Here is a 15,306-nt window from a genome sequence, read left to right as displayed (position 1 = left end):
ATTTTTGTGGGTTAATCATTTTGTCTTTCTACTTAGAATAAGAATAGTTTACACACTGCAGTTACAGTTTTATATACAATATTCTGTATTTTTCTGTGTACTTAGTATTACCGATGAGTTTTGTACCTTCAGGTGATTACTTTGTTGCTTGTCATCATCCTTTTTCATTCTGATTGAAGTACTCCCTTTAGCATTTTTTGTAGGACAGGTCTGGTGTTGATGAAATCCATCTGCTTTTGTTTATCTGGGAAAGTCGTTATTTCTCCTTCATGTTTTAAATGTATTTTCCCTGGATACGTTATTCTAGGGTAAAAGTTGTTGTTGTTTTTTTCTTCAGCACTTTAAATATGTTATGCCACTCTTCTGGCCTGTAAGGTTTCCATGGAAAAGTTTGTTGTTAGACATGTTGGAACTCCATTGTATGTTAGTTATTTGTTTCTTTTCTCTTGCTGCTTTTAGGATCCTTTTTAAAATCCTTGATCTTTGTGAGTTTGATTATTAAATGTCTTGAGGTAGTCTTCTGTGGGTTAAATTTGCTTGGTGTTCTGTAACCTTCTTGAACTTGGATATGGATGTCTCTCGCTATGTTTGGAGGGTTCTCTGTTATTATTTCTTTTGTTTTTTTTTTTGTTTTTTTTTGAGACGGAGTCTCGCTTTGTGGCCCAGGCTGGAGTGCAGTGGCGAGATCTCTGCTCACTGCAAGCTCTGCCGCCTCCCAGGTTCATGCCATTCTCCTGCCTCAGCCTCCTGAGAAGCTGGGACTACAGGCACCCGCCACCACGCCTGGCTAATTTTTTTTTTTCCTCCTTATAGTAAAGTTCCAAACCCTATTTCTTTCTCTACCTCCTCTTTAAGGCCAACCCTTAGATTTGCTCTTTTGAGGCTATTTTCTAGATCCTGTCATCTTGCTTCGTTGTTTTTTATTCTTTTAATGTTTGTCTCCTTTGTGTATTTTCAAATAGCCTGTCTTAAAACTCACTAATTCTTTCTTGTGCTTGATTCATTCTGCACAATGAATCATTCTTGATTCAGCAGACTCTGGTGCATTATTCAGTATGTCAGTTGCATTTTTCAACTCCAGAATTTTGGCTTGATTATTTTAAATTATTTCAGTCTGTTTGCTAAATTTACCTGATAGAATTCTGGATTTCTTCTGTGTGTTATCTTGAATTTTTTTGAGTTTACTAAAAACAACTATTTTGAGTTCTCCGAAAGGTCATATATCTCTGTTTCTCTAGATTTGGTTCTGGTGCCTTATTTAGTTTATTTGGTAAGGCCGTATTTTCCTGGATTTGGTCTTGATACTTGTGGAGTTTTGTCTGTGGTAGGCATTGAAGAGTTAGTTATTTAAGGTAGTCTTTGAGTTAGTTATTTATTGAGCTTGTTTGTACTTGTCTTTCTTAGGAAGGCCTTCCAGATATTCAAAGGGACTTGGCTGTTGTGATTTAAGCTATGTCTGCTTTAGGGAAGACCCCAAGTCTAGTTAATGCTGTGGTTTTTTCAGATTTATAGAGGGACCACCTTGATGGTCTCGGACAGTATCTGGAAGAATTCTCTGTGTTATCAGACAGAGACTCTTGTTCTCTTCTCTTGCTTTCTGCCAAACAAGCAGTCTCTCTCTCTGTTTTGAGCCACCTGAAGCTGGAGTTTGAGTGACGCAAGCACCTCTGTGGTCACCACCACTAGGACTGTGCTGGGTCAGACCTGAAGCCAGGTCCACTGGGTCTCACCCAAGGCCTACTGTAACCACTCCCTGGCTACTGTATATGTCTGTTCAAGGCCCTGGAGCTCTAGAATGAGCAGGTGGCAAAGCCAGTCAGGCTTGTATCCTTTCCTTCAGGGTACTGAGTTTCCCCAGTTCCTGGGTGGGTTTAGAGGTGATATCTGGGAGCCAGGGACTAGAGTCAAAAACCTAAGAAGTCTGCCTTGTGTTCTCTTGTACCATCGTTGAGCTGACTCCAAAACCACAAGACACCATCCTTCCCCTTCTTTCCTCCCCTTTCCAAAGGCAAAGGAGCTTCATTCTGTGACTCCTGCCATCACAGGCCCATGGGGCCTACTGCCAGACTACCACCAATATTTTAAGGCCAAGAGCTCTTCAGTCAGCTTGTGGTGATTCTTTCCTGGCCTGAGACTCACCCTTCAGGGCAGCGGGCTTCTCCCTGGCCCAGGACAGGTCCAGAAATGCTGTCCAAGAGCCAAGTCCTGGAATCAGGGACCCAAGTGCCTGCTTTGTTCTGTACCCACCTGTGACCACGTTGGTTCCTGAGGTGTAAGAGAAAGCCCCCTTTACTTTTCCCCTCCACTTTTCTCAAGCAGAAGGCTTGCCTGGTAGCCAGCACAGCTGGAAATGTGCTGAGTTTCACCCGAAGCCAGCAAGTCTCAGATTCTCACCCAAGGCCCTTGATGTAGTACCTGGGTATCACTCCTGGTTATTCAGGGCCCCAAGGGCTCTTTAGGTAGCAGATGATGAATTTTGCTAGGATTTTGCCCTTCCCTTCAAGGCAGCGGGTTCTCTTCTGGCCCAGGGCATGTTTAGAAGTGTCATCTGGGAGCTAGGGCCTGGAAAGGGGACCTCATGACCTCACGACTCTGAGCAGTACCTTATACTGCTGTGACTGAGCTGATATCCAAGATGCCAGACAAAGTCTTCTTTACTCTTTCCTCTCCTCACACAAAAGGAAGGGGTCTGTTGGAGCTGCAAGCTGTGCAGCCTGGGAGGTTAAGGGAGAGGTGATGCCAGCACTTTCTTAGCTACCCTAGCTGTTCTCTCATTAGATTGTGTGTTTCCTAATCCACTGGCTCTGGGTCTGGTTTGCCTCTGGGACTCACCTAGGAGTTACAGTCCTTGTGGCCTAGACTGCCTTTCAAGTTTATTTAGAGCCCCAGAGTCTTTAGCCTGAGGGGTGAGACTTTCAGGAACTCAGGTTCCAATCACTAAGATCAGCTATTCTCCTCTGCCTAGGGCTGGTTTAAATGCTTTCTTCATGGGCACACATCAGCCAAATTTATTCTGGTTTTTATTTCTGCTCTAATGGAACAGCTTTGAGTTCAGTGCCTCCCAATTTCTGCGCTCTTTCTCCCCCAGCGTGCAGAATTTTTCTCTGCACCATGCAGTAGCTGCTATGGGTTGGAGGAAGTGTGGTGTCTGTGATTCAAAACTGTTTTTTCTACCTCTTCTTTTTCTCTTTCAGTAAAGTAAAGTTAAAATCAGATGCTGTAAGTACTTGCCTGAGTTTTGGTTTTTATGAAGGTTTTTTTTTCTTTTGTTTTGTTTTTTGTTAGATTGTTGTCCTCTCAGTGGGGTGATCAGTGGAGCCTTCTATGTCAGCGTCTTGCTCCATCTTTCCCTCCTGTCATTGGTATTTTGATAGGAATTGCATTAAATGTATAGATTGCTTTGGGAAGTATAGATATTTTGTTGGATGTTATAGGTCACATCTGTAATCTCAGCACTTTGGGAGGCTGAGGTGGGAGGGTCACTTGAGCCCAGAAGTTTGAGACCAGCCTAAGCAAGATGGCAAAACCTTATGTCTGCAAAATATAAAAGAAAAAATTAGCTGGGCATGGTGGATGCATTTGTAGTCCCAGCTACCTGGGAGGCTGAAGCAGGAGGATCCCTTGAGCCTAGGAGTTCAAGGCTGCAATGAGCTAATTGTTCCACTGCACTCCAGCCTGGTGATGAAATGGGACCTTGTATCTTATAAATTAAAACGAAAAAAGTATAGGCATTTTAACAATATTAATTCTTCTAATCCATGAACCTGGCATATCTTTCCATTTATTTTGTGTCCTCTTCAGTTTCTTTCATTACTGTTTTGTAGTTTTACTTGTAGAGGTCTTCCACTTACTTGGTTAAATTTATTCCTAAGTATTTTATTTTATTTTTGGTAGCGATTGTAAATCAGATAGCTTTTTTGATTTTTCACTGGTAGTATGTGTAAGTGCTACTGATTTTTGTATGTTGAGGTTGTATGCTGCAACTTCACTGAATACGTTTTTCAGTTCTGAGCTTTCTTGTGGTGGAGTCTTTAGGTTTCTCTAAATATAAGGTCATTGTGGCCATAAAAAAGAACGAGTTGATGTGCTTGCAGGCACATGAATGAAGCTGGAAGCCATTCTCAGCAAACTAACATAGAAACAGAAAACCAAACACCACACGTTCTCACTCTTAAGTGGGAGCTGAACAATGAGGACACATAGACACAGAGAGGGGAACATCACACACCAGAGTTGTGGGGAAAGGATGGGAGAGCATTAAGACAAATACCTAATGCATGCGGGGCTTAAAACCTAAATGATGAGTTGATAGGTGCAGCAAACCACCATGGTACATGTATACCTATGTAACAAACCTGCACGTTCTGCACATGTATCCCAGAAGTTAAAGTAAAATAAAAAAAAAATTATGTTGTCTGCAAACAAGGATAATTGGGTTTTTAAAATTCCAATTTGAGTGCCCTTTCATTTCTTTCTCTTGCCTGTTTGTTCTGGCTAGGACTTGCAGTACTATGTTAAATAAAAGTGGTGGAAGTCTTATCCTTGTCTTGTTTGAGATCTCTTTGGAAAGACTTTCAATTTTTCCCTGTTCGTTCAGTATGATATTAGCTATAGGTTTGTTATGTGTGGCCATTGTTGTGCTCAGGTAAATTCCTTCTGTACCCAGTTTGTTTAGAGGTTTTTATCATGAAGGGATTTTGAACTTTATCAATGCTTTTTCAGCACCCATTGAAATGATATGGATTTTGTATCTGATTTTGTTGATGTGATGTATCATGTTTATTGATTTTCATATGTTTAACCATTCTTGATTCCCTTGGATGAATCCCACTTGATCATGATGAATGATGTTTTTGATATGTTGTTGAATTTGAGTATTTAATATTTTGTAGAAGATTTTTGCATTTATGTTGATCAGGATTATTGGCCTATAGTTTTCTTGTTTGTTGTGTCCCTGTCTGATTTTGGTATCAGAGCAATGCTTGCCTCATAGAATGAAGTTGCAATCGTCTCTTCCTCTTTAAGTTTTTGAATTAAAAAAAAAAAATAACTGTTGTGTTTTGAGAGTCTTCGCCTGTTCGCTGTTGAAATAATATGAAACATTTTGAACAGAGCTGAATAAGCCAGCTCTACTGGAGCATTAAAAAAAATTCTTTACCATTATGTAAGGTTTAAATGTAACTGGCACGAGGGTGCATGCTATGTAAAACATAATAAGATTACTGCTGCTATACCAAGTACTTCCAGTCTTTCCTCAGGTTCTGTTGAAATACTGGTAATATTAATAGTTTTATCAGAATTATTCATGTTAAAAAAATCATTTAAAAAGAGAAATCAAAATTCCTCACTAATCATATATTCAACTCAAACTTTATCTACTTAAATTAGTTTTATTTGTCTCCCACTTGTAAACCTGTATTTCACTAAAACCAGAACAGTAAATCTTCCATACTTAAGTATCTTCCTTGCCTAATGATTTAAGGGAAAAATACAAAATGATTATTAAAGAAAAATATATGAACTAACACATCCTTTTGTTTTAAATGTTTTAAGTTTTAAAATATTTAGTATTTTATTCAGTATAAATATTTAGTATTTTATTATAGTTTGTAATTTCTAGCAGGAACACATGATTTGAATGAATATCCTAATGGCAAACCACAGTAAAATATTCAGCTGCATTTGGGAAAGAGGGATAGAGATGATCTTCAAAGCCTTCTAGTTGTCTTGATCAGAGGTACACTTGTTTGTATTATTATAACATTTATTAGGTGATCTAGTTTGCTTTTCCTTCACCTAGGGCCTTTTGCTTGTCCAAAGGGCATTTTGCTTTACTTTAAAAAATTGGCTGACAATTTACTGATGAGATTCATAATTTTTTGGTTGCTCTGGTGTTTTGACATATTTGCCGTGTTCTGGGCCACATCCTGGAAGACCACCATAACTTCTGTTTCCTGCATGGCTGCAAGAACCTCTAGATCAAGCTTGTCAAGCCCATGGGCCATATGTAGCCCAGAACAGCTTTGAATGTGGCCCAACACAAATTTGTCAACTTTCTTAAAATATTATGAGATTTTTTGCGATTTTTTTTTTTTAAGCCCATCAGCTCTTGTTAGTGTTACTGTATTTTATGTGTGGCCCAAGACAATTCTTCTTTGAGTGTGGTCCAGGGAAGCCAAAAGATTGAACACCGCTGCTCTAGATCACTAAGAATTTCATTGCATCCAGGCATTTCTGCCGTTCCAGGCGTTGCTCCAGGAAAATTACCAGGCATTCCCCTGGGAAAGCCACTTCGAAAAGAGCCATACTGAGCTCCTGAATGTTATCTGGCTGTCTCTGAGCTCTCTCATGATCTTATGGAACCTTCTTTAACCCTTTTTATTCTTTCTTTGATTTCTTGCTCTTGATACTTCTATTCAACCTTTCTCTAATGTTCTGCAATTTTCTTGGCCCTCAGTTGAACTTCTTTCAGCATTGCACTAGCATCTTTATCATAATCCAGTTTATAGTCAGGGGCAAGATTATAGCTGCTGCTTTCCAATGGCCTGGAAATTTGTGTGCTTTCCTCACCACTTGTAAGGCTGAGCCTTATCAGAATTTATTTCATTTGTTCTGTCAGTCTCGAACGGCAACGTTTGGCTTCTGTAATGTGATAAAGACACTGACTCTCTTGACATACAGAATGGTCAAGCGAGGATTCAGCTTGATGGCATCTGTGAACAAGACAGTGGCTTTCTGTAGTGTACCATTATCTAGGGCTTCAATGGCAGCCTCACTTCTTCTCCTCTCGCCTCCCCTCCCCTCCCCTCCCCTCCCCTCCCCTCCCCTCCCCTCTCTTCTCTTCTCTTCTCTTCTCTTTTTTGAAATGGTGTCTCGCTCTGTGGCCAGGCTGGAGTGCAGTGGCGTGATCTCAGCTCACTGCAACCTCCGCCTCCTGGGTTCAGGCGATTCTCCTGCCTCAGCCTCCTGAGGAGCTGGGATTACAGGTGTGTACCACCACGCCTGGCTAATTTTTGTATAGTAGAGAGGGGGTTTCACCATGTTGGTAAGGCTGGTCTCGAACTCCTCCCCTTGTGACCTGCCTGCCTCAGGCTCCCAGAGTGCTGGGATTACAGGCGTGAGTCACTGCACCTGGCTGCAGCCGCTTTCTTACCATTTGCCTGATCTTCATCTTCTTAGTTATCTTTACACTTTCATTTCCCATTTCTTGAGAGGCATCAGTGTCTGGTTCAATCACATCTTCATTGTTGATTTCTAGATCACTTTCCTGACTTAATGGTTCAGCTATCTTTTTGTTTTTACTTTCCTACTCTGTTTTTTTCCTTGGTATTTTCTTCTGATTCAACTTTGCAAATAGCAGGTAATACTTTAGCCTCCATGTTCTCCACCCACTTCCTCAGGAAGCGCATTTTTTTTTTTTTTTTTTTTTTTTTTTGGTATGCAGAATGTTTGGATCCTGCTGAGGCTAGCTCACTTAGTTGTCGTCAGTGATCAGGATGCAGAGGGCGTGACTGAGGAGGGTGTGGCCTGATGATGGGCCCAGATGCTGGCTCAGTTTGACTGCAATAGAAAGGGGCAAGAGTTCTTTACATATTCTAGATACTAGTCTGTGTCAGATGTGTGGTTTGAAAATGTTTTGTTCCAGTCTGTAACCTGTCCTTTTATGCTCTTGACAGTTTTCTTTTTTTGAACAGAGAAATAGTTTTTAATTTTGATGAATTCCTATCTGTTAATTTTTCCTTTCATGGATTGTCCATTTGGTGTCAAGTCTGTGGATTTTTGGCTAATCCTAGAAGTTGAAATTTTTATTCTGTGTTATATTTCTAAAAGTTTTATAGTTTTACAATTAAGATGTGATCCATCTTAAGTTAATTTTTATAGAATGTTTTAAACTTAGGTTGAGGGTTATAGTTTTGTTTATGGGTGTCCCTTTGCTCTGGTATCATTTGTTGAAAGGGTTATTTTCTCCCATTAAATTGCTATTGCATCTTTATAGAAGATTAGTGGCATATGTTTGTATGGGTCTGTTTATAGGTTCTCTGGTTCATTGATCTATATGTAAATTCCTTTGCCAATACTGCACAGTCTTGATTAGTTATATAATAAGTCTCAAAATCAAGTAGACTGTTATTTTTACTTTATTCTTTTTCAAAATTATTTTTAGCTCTTCTAGTCTCTCTGCCTTTCCATATAAGTCATTTTTATGGGAATCATATTAAACATATTTACCAATTTGGGAGAATTTGCATCCTTTTATTGAGTCTTTCATAAGCATAGTATGATATTTGATATCTTTATCTGTGTTTTTTAGTTTTCTACATACAAGTTGTGTGTCTGTTTTGTTAGATTTATACCTAACTAAATCACTCTTCTTGAGTGTAAATGGTGCTGTGTTTTTAGTTTCAGAATTTATTGCTAGCATATAGCAATATAATTGATTTGTGTATGTTTATTTGTATCTGCAACCTTTCAGAATTCTCTTGTTCTAGGCGGCATTTTAATTTTTTTGTTTCTAATCTTGTATGCTTTTTATTTACTTTCTACATTTTTACCTTATGGCACTGGATAGAGTTCCCAGCAGTATATTGATGTGAGTGTTGAAAGTGGACCTTGCCTTGTTTCTGATCTTGGGAGGAAAATATATACATTCTTTCACCACTAAATAATGTTAACTATAGGTTTTTATTTATTTATTTATTTATTTTATTTTATTTTTTTTTGAGACGGAGTCTTGCTCTGTCTCTGAGGCTGGAGTGCAGTGCCATGATGTCAGCATACTGCAACCTCTGCCTCCTGAGTTCAAGCAGCCCTTCCACATCAGCCTCCCGAATAGCTGGGACTACAGTATGCCTGGTGAATTTTTGTATTTTTAGTAGAGATGGGGTTTCACCATGTTGGCCAGACAGGTCTTGAACTCCTGGCCTCAAGTGATCCGCCCACCTTGACCTCCCAGAGTGCTGGGATTACAGGCATGAGCCACTGCTCCCAGCCAGCTGTAGCTTTTTTTGTAGGTGCTTTCTATCAGGTTGAGGAAATTTTCTATTTTGGTGTTTCCAAGAATTTTATTTTTATCATGAATATGTGTTGAATTTTGTCATATTTATTTTCTGCATTAATTGATATGATTATATGATTGTTTTCTTTAAGCTATTAATGTGGTAGATTACATTGATTTTTCTGAATATTGAAGATGAATTGCATCCTTAGAATAACCCTCACAATGCCTAACTCTTACATATTACTGAATTATATGTAATAATAGTTGATTAGGTATATTTATACGTATATTCATGAGGAATATTAGTCTGTGATTTTTTTATATTGTCTTTGTTCAATTTGGGTATCAGGGTAGTACCAGCTTTTAAAAATGTATTGAAGAATATTGTTTTCTTTTATTCTTTTTAAAATTTTCTTAGAGACAGAGTCTCACTCTGTCACCCAGGCTGGCATGCAGTGGTGTGATCATAGGTCACTGCAGCCTTGAACTCCTGGTCTTAAGTGATCCACCGTAGCCTCCCAAGTAACTGGGATTACAGGCACATGCCACTACACCTGAATAATTTTTAAACTTTTTAATAGAGATGGGGTTTCTACAAAATGCCCAGGCTGGTCTCAAACTCCTGGGCTCAAGCCATCTTCCTGCCTCTGCCTCTGAAAGTTCTGGGATTACAGGTGTGAGCCACTGTGCCTGGCCCTCTTCTGTTATTCTATGGTAGAGATTTGGTAGAATTAGAGCTAATTCTTCTGCAGTCATTTGATAGAATTTAGCAGTGAAGCCATCTGGGGCTGCAGAGTTTTTAGCAGTTTTCAAAATATAAATTAGAATTTCTTAATAGTATATAGGACGTTCAAATTATCTATTTTAGATTGAGTGAGTTGTGGTAGTTGGTGTTTTTCAAGGAATTGGTCCATTTCCTGTAAGTTGTCACATTGATGTGTGTGGAGATTTTTATAGTATTTTTAAAATAAACATTTTGATATCTGTGGGATCTGTAATGATACCCTGTTTCTTTCCTGATACTGATAATTTGCATCTTCTCTGTTTTCTTCTTTGCCTGACTGGAAATCAATTGATTTTATATATATTGTCCAGTACCAGCTTTACATTTCATCGATTTTCTCTGTTTCTTTTCTGTTTTCAATTTTATTGATTTCTACATTGTATTCCTTCTTTCTGCTTGCTTCAGTTTTATATTTCTCTATTTTTTCTAGTTTCTTGAGGTGGGAGCTTAGATTATTGATTTGAAACTTTTCTTCTTTAATAATATGTGTATTTAGCTGTCATAAAATTTCCTTTCAGCACTGCTTTACCTGTGTTCCGTAAATTCTGTTATATTGTATTGTCATTTTCATTCAGTTTGGTGTAATTTTTTATTTGCCTTGAGAATTCCTTTTTGCATGGATTACTTAGAGTATATTGTTTTGTTTCTAAACGTTTAGAAAATTTTTTTTGTTACCGATTTTTAGTTTCAATGCATTGTGGTTGGAGAAAATATTCCATGTACGATTTCATTTCTTTTAATCTTATGTTTTTTTTCCCCCAGGATATGATCTTTCTTGGTGTATGTCCTCTTGGTGTATGTCCTTGGTGTACACACTTGAAGTGAAAGTATATTTTGCTTTTGTTAGGTGGCTATTCAATGACTGTTGCTAGATCCTGTTGGTTGATAGTGTTGTTGAGTTTTTCTTTATCATTGCTGATTTTCTGTCTAGTTCTATACCTCTCTGTAATTGTGGGTTTACCTATTTTTATTCCTGTCAGTGTTACTTCATATATTGTAGCTTTTGTTTAGTGCATACACATTGATAATTGCTATGTCTTGGTGGTTAATCCTGTGTCATTAAATAATGTATCTTTTTGTGTTTTGTAATTTTTTTTTTTTTGCTTTGGAGTCCACTTTATCTGATATTAACTACTGCTTTCTTTTGATTAATTTTTGTATAACATATCCTGCTGTCCTTTTACACTCAGCTAGCTTGTATCACTGTATTTAGAATGAGTTATTTTGTGGACTGCATATAGGTTGATCATATCTACCTGTATACTCTGCCTGTCTCTGTCTTTTAGTGCATTTATATAATTTACATTTAATGTAATTATTGATATATTAGGATTTAAGTCTGCCATTTTATTTTGTTATGTTCTGTTCCTGTTTTCTCTATAAAATAATTTTTTTATTTTTCTCTTTTCTTTGTCCTGCCTTCTTGTGGTTTAAATGAAATTTTGAAAAGAATTCCATTTTCACATGTACACATGTCTAGATATATAGTGTTTTTGAATGTATCCCTTTGTAGAGCTCTTTTAGTAGTTACCCCTAGGCTTATATCATATATGCAGAACTTATAGTCAGCTGTTGTTGTCATTTTTTCCAATGGAGTAAATTATAGAAACGTTATCTTCTTTTATATCACTTTACCTCTTTGATAATATAATTGTATCAGTTATTTTTCTACATAAACTAAGAATCATATAAGTTAGTATTATAGTTTTTGCTTCAACCATCAAATCTAATTAAGAAAATTCAAGAGAAAAATAAAAATCTATTATATTTACCCATGGATTTGCTTACATTTTTTTCTTCTTAGTGTAGTTCCATGGTTTTTTGTTTCATCATTTTCTTTCTGCTTAGAGAATTTTCTTTCACCTTTATTTTTAGGGTATTTCTGTTAGTGACAAATTATTTTCATTTTCCTTCATCTGAAAATGTTTTGATTTCTCTTCCATTCCTGAAATGTATTTTTGGTAGGTATAAGATTCTAGATTGACAATACTTTCCTTTCAGCATTTGACAAATGTGCCACTTCCTTCTGTCTTCTATATTTTCAATGAAAATTATAGGAATTTGTATTTTAAATATTTTATACTTATTTTTCAAAAATCTAGAATGTAAAATACATGTAACATTTACCATGAGTGACATTTAGTACATTCATAATGTTTTACAAACATCACCATTATTATGCTCCAAAACATTTTCATTTCCACAAACAGAAACTTCCAAGCCCATTAAGTGGTCACGTTTTTTCATCCTCCTGCTCCTGACAACCATTTGACTTCTTTCTATCTCTGTGTATTTGCCTATTCTGAATATTTCATGTACATGAAATTATGTAATAGGTGTCTTTTGCATCTGTCTTCTTTCATTCAGCATATTGTTTTCTGAGTTCATTCATGTACATTCCTTTTTATGACTGAATAATGTTTCACTGCAAGTATACACCATTCTTCTTTTTTTTATTTTTGAGATGGAGTCTCGCTCTGTCTTCCAGGCTGGAGTGCAGTGGCGCCATCTCACCTTACTGCAACCTCCACCTCCTAAGTTCAAGCGATTCTCCTGTCTCAGCCTCCTGAGTAGCTAGGATTACAGGCACCCGCCACCATGCCCAGCTAATTTTTGTATTTTTAGTAAAGACAGGATTTCGCCATGCTGGCAAAGCTGGTCTCGAACTCCTGACCTCAGGTAATCTGCCCGCATTGGCCTCCCAAAGTGCTGAGATTATAGGCGTGAGCCACTGTGCCCGGCTGGATATATACCATTCAATAATATGAACAGCTCATTTATTTATCAGTTGATGGACATTTGGGTTGTAAACAGCTTTTGGCTATTGTGACTGGTGCTGCTATCTTTTATGGTTTTGATGAAAAATTTGCTGATAATTCATATAATTTTTTTTCACGGTAGGTAAAGTGTTGTTTCTCTCTTGTCAATTTTTTCTTTGCCCATGGTATTCCAAAATGACTATGTTGTAACTTGTTGTGTATTTCCTTGGTTTTCTTCCTGCTTGGGATTCATTCAACTTCTTGAATGTGTACCTTTATGTCTTTTTCCAAATTTGGAAGTTTTGTGTCATTTTAAAAATTTTACATTTCAAATTAGACTTTATTTTTTAAAGAGTTTTAGGTTTCCAGAAATATTGTGCATAAAGTACAGGCTTTTCCTCCCCACCCCCCACCTCAGTTTTCCTATTATTAACATCCTGCATTAGTGTGGAACATTTGTTATAATGGATGAACCAGTATTGATACACTATTAATATTATTCATTATTTACATTAGGGTTTACTCTTTGTGTTGTACAGTCCTAAGCGTTTTACCAAATGCACAATGTCATGTAGCTATCGTTACAGTACCATGCAGAATAGTTTCACTGCCCTAACAATGCCCTTGTGTGCCACCTGTTCATCCTTTCCCACTTCCTCTAGGAACCTTGGAAATAACTGTGTTTTTTTACTGTCTCTATGATTTTGCTTTTTCTAGAATATCATATAGGTGGAGTCATATAGTATGTAGCCTTTCAGATTGATTTCTTTCACTTAGCAATATGCAGTTAATGTTTTCCCTATGTTTTTGTGGCTTTATAGCTCATTTCTTTTTATTGCTGAATCATATTTCATTGTATGGATGTGCTACAGTTTGCTTATCCATTCACCTGTTGAAGGACATCGTAGTTGCTTCCAAGTCTTGGCATTTATGAAGAAAAATGCTATAAGCTTTTGTATGCAGTTTTTTTGTATGGGCATCAAGTTTTCAACTCATTTGGGTAAATACTTAGGAGCGTAATTACTGGATCATACGGTAAGGCTATGTTTAGTTTTGTATGAAACTGCCAGAGTGTCTTTTAAAGTGACTATACCATTTTGTATTCCTACCAGCAATGAATGAGGATGAGTCACATCCTCACTAGTATACCATTATTCATGTACTTTTTCAGTCTAACTGTCCCGTGGGGCAGTTCTGATACCACCAGAGAAGGCTGATGGAGGGAGTCCTATTAATGCTGGTTAGGGGTATAAGTCCAGATAATCCAGGCAATCTCCACTGCCACTGTGTGGTGGGAGCTTGTTACTAGCTACTGGAGAAGGTTTTGGGGTCCTTAAACAGCCAGCCACCTCTTATGTTACTCCAGTATGGGTCTGAGTGCTTAGTTACTGCCTGATGATGGTGAAAGTGTAGTATCTCCAATTGACCTTGCTTGTGTGGGTGGGGATTAGGGCACAGTTTTTTGGGGTTGGGGCAGAAGGGAGTGCTGTTTGACAGCAGTATAGTGGTTATTGTTTAAAAGTTTTCTGTCTTAATAGGATGACCTTTTCCTGGTTCTTTGGCTAGAGAGAGCAAGTTTTTGTTGGAGTTTCTTTCTGTCTGTGCCTGTTAGTGCTTCCAGGTTTCCAGCTTCTTCACTTTCAAATAGCCTGATATATATGCAAAAAGATAAACTAGGGAATTCACCACTATGTTTTTCTGTGTCTCCCACAATCCCTAGTTGGTCTGCCTTCTTCTCTCTACCTTTCAGAATATTTTTATTTTGGTTATGTATGTATATATATTCCAGAGTTTTTAGGTATGCACTAGGTGTTTTTTTGGAGGAGTACTGAAAAGTATGTTTCTTTCATCTTCTCAGAAGTGTATGCTGAGCATGTATATTTTAAAGCTTTTTACTATCAGTTCCTTTTTTTTAAAAACAGATAAACAATAGTCATCATTTAGCTATGGTTACATGTGGTTGCATTTTAAATCCTTTTTTAAGTCCCACTATTCTCCCATATTAGGATTTTACGTTAGCATATGCTCTTTTATTATGAGCCAACACACAGAATTTATTACTGTAGTCTAATTGCGTATAGCCTTCATTGGGATGATTATTGGTGGTAGTGTGGGCCACAGAGTATAAAAAATATTTAGGCCGTGTGTGTGTGTGTGTGTGTGTGTGTGTGTGTGTGTGTGCGGGTGTGTGTGTTTAAGACAGGTTCTTGCTCTGTCACATAGGCTGGAGTACAGTGGTGCTATGATAGCTCACTATAGCCCCAACTTCTGGGCTCAAGTCATCCTCCCAAGTAGCTAGGACTACAGGTGTGCACCTCAGCCTCCCAAGTAGCTAGGAGTACAGGTGTGCACCATCACACCTGGCTAACTTTTTAATTGTTTGTAGAGACAGGGTCTCGCTATGTTGCCCAGACTAGCCATGGACTCCTGACCTTTAGCAGTCCTCCCACCTTAGCCTCCTAAAGCACTGGGATTACAAGCATGAGCCACCAAACCTGTAAGCCATTCATGTTTTATTTGAAGAGCATTTTATACATCAGGAGATGGGGTGAAACATTGATTGGAAAACTGACTTTTTTTTTTTTTTTTTAATGTGCTACTTATTCTTTAGGAATGAGAATCAAATTATGGTAAATAACAAAGTAGAAACAGTTTTGGAAAGAGTAAAAGAAGACATATTTTAGAAGTTCTCGAGTTGATTCACTCCTGTGAACGTTAATGTTAGCTAGAGTCTGAGAATTGTTTTTCCAGCTCAGAGCTAGATA

The 15,306-nt window shown here is 37.7% G+C and overlaps 1 protein-coding gene and 1 pseudogene across 7 annotated transcripts in view; one reads left to right on the top strand and one right to left on the bottom strand.

The window, feature by feature from the left end:
- Positions 1–15,306, top strand: part of DOCK3 (dedicator of cytokinesis 3) — a 666,839-nt gene that overhangs the window by 154,114 nt on the left and 497,419 nt on the right. The gene's annotated exons all lie outside the window — the stretch shown is intronic.
- Positions 5,832–15,051, bottom strand: LOC104667919 (annotated as a pseudogene).

The sequence above is a fragment of the Rhinopithecus roxellana genome, chromosome 1, assembly GCF_007565055.1.
Source record: "Rhinopithecus roxellana isolate Shanxi Qingling chromosome 1, ASM756505v1, whole genome shotgun sequence".
Taxonomy (NCBI): Eukaryota; Metazoa; Chordata; class Mammalia; order Primates; family Cercopithecidae; genus Rhinopithecus; species Rhinopithecus roxellana.
The sequence above is the reverse complement of the archived record's forward strand: the minus strand, read 5'-3'. Positions and strand labels throughout refer to the sequence as shown.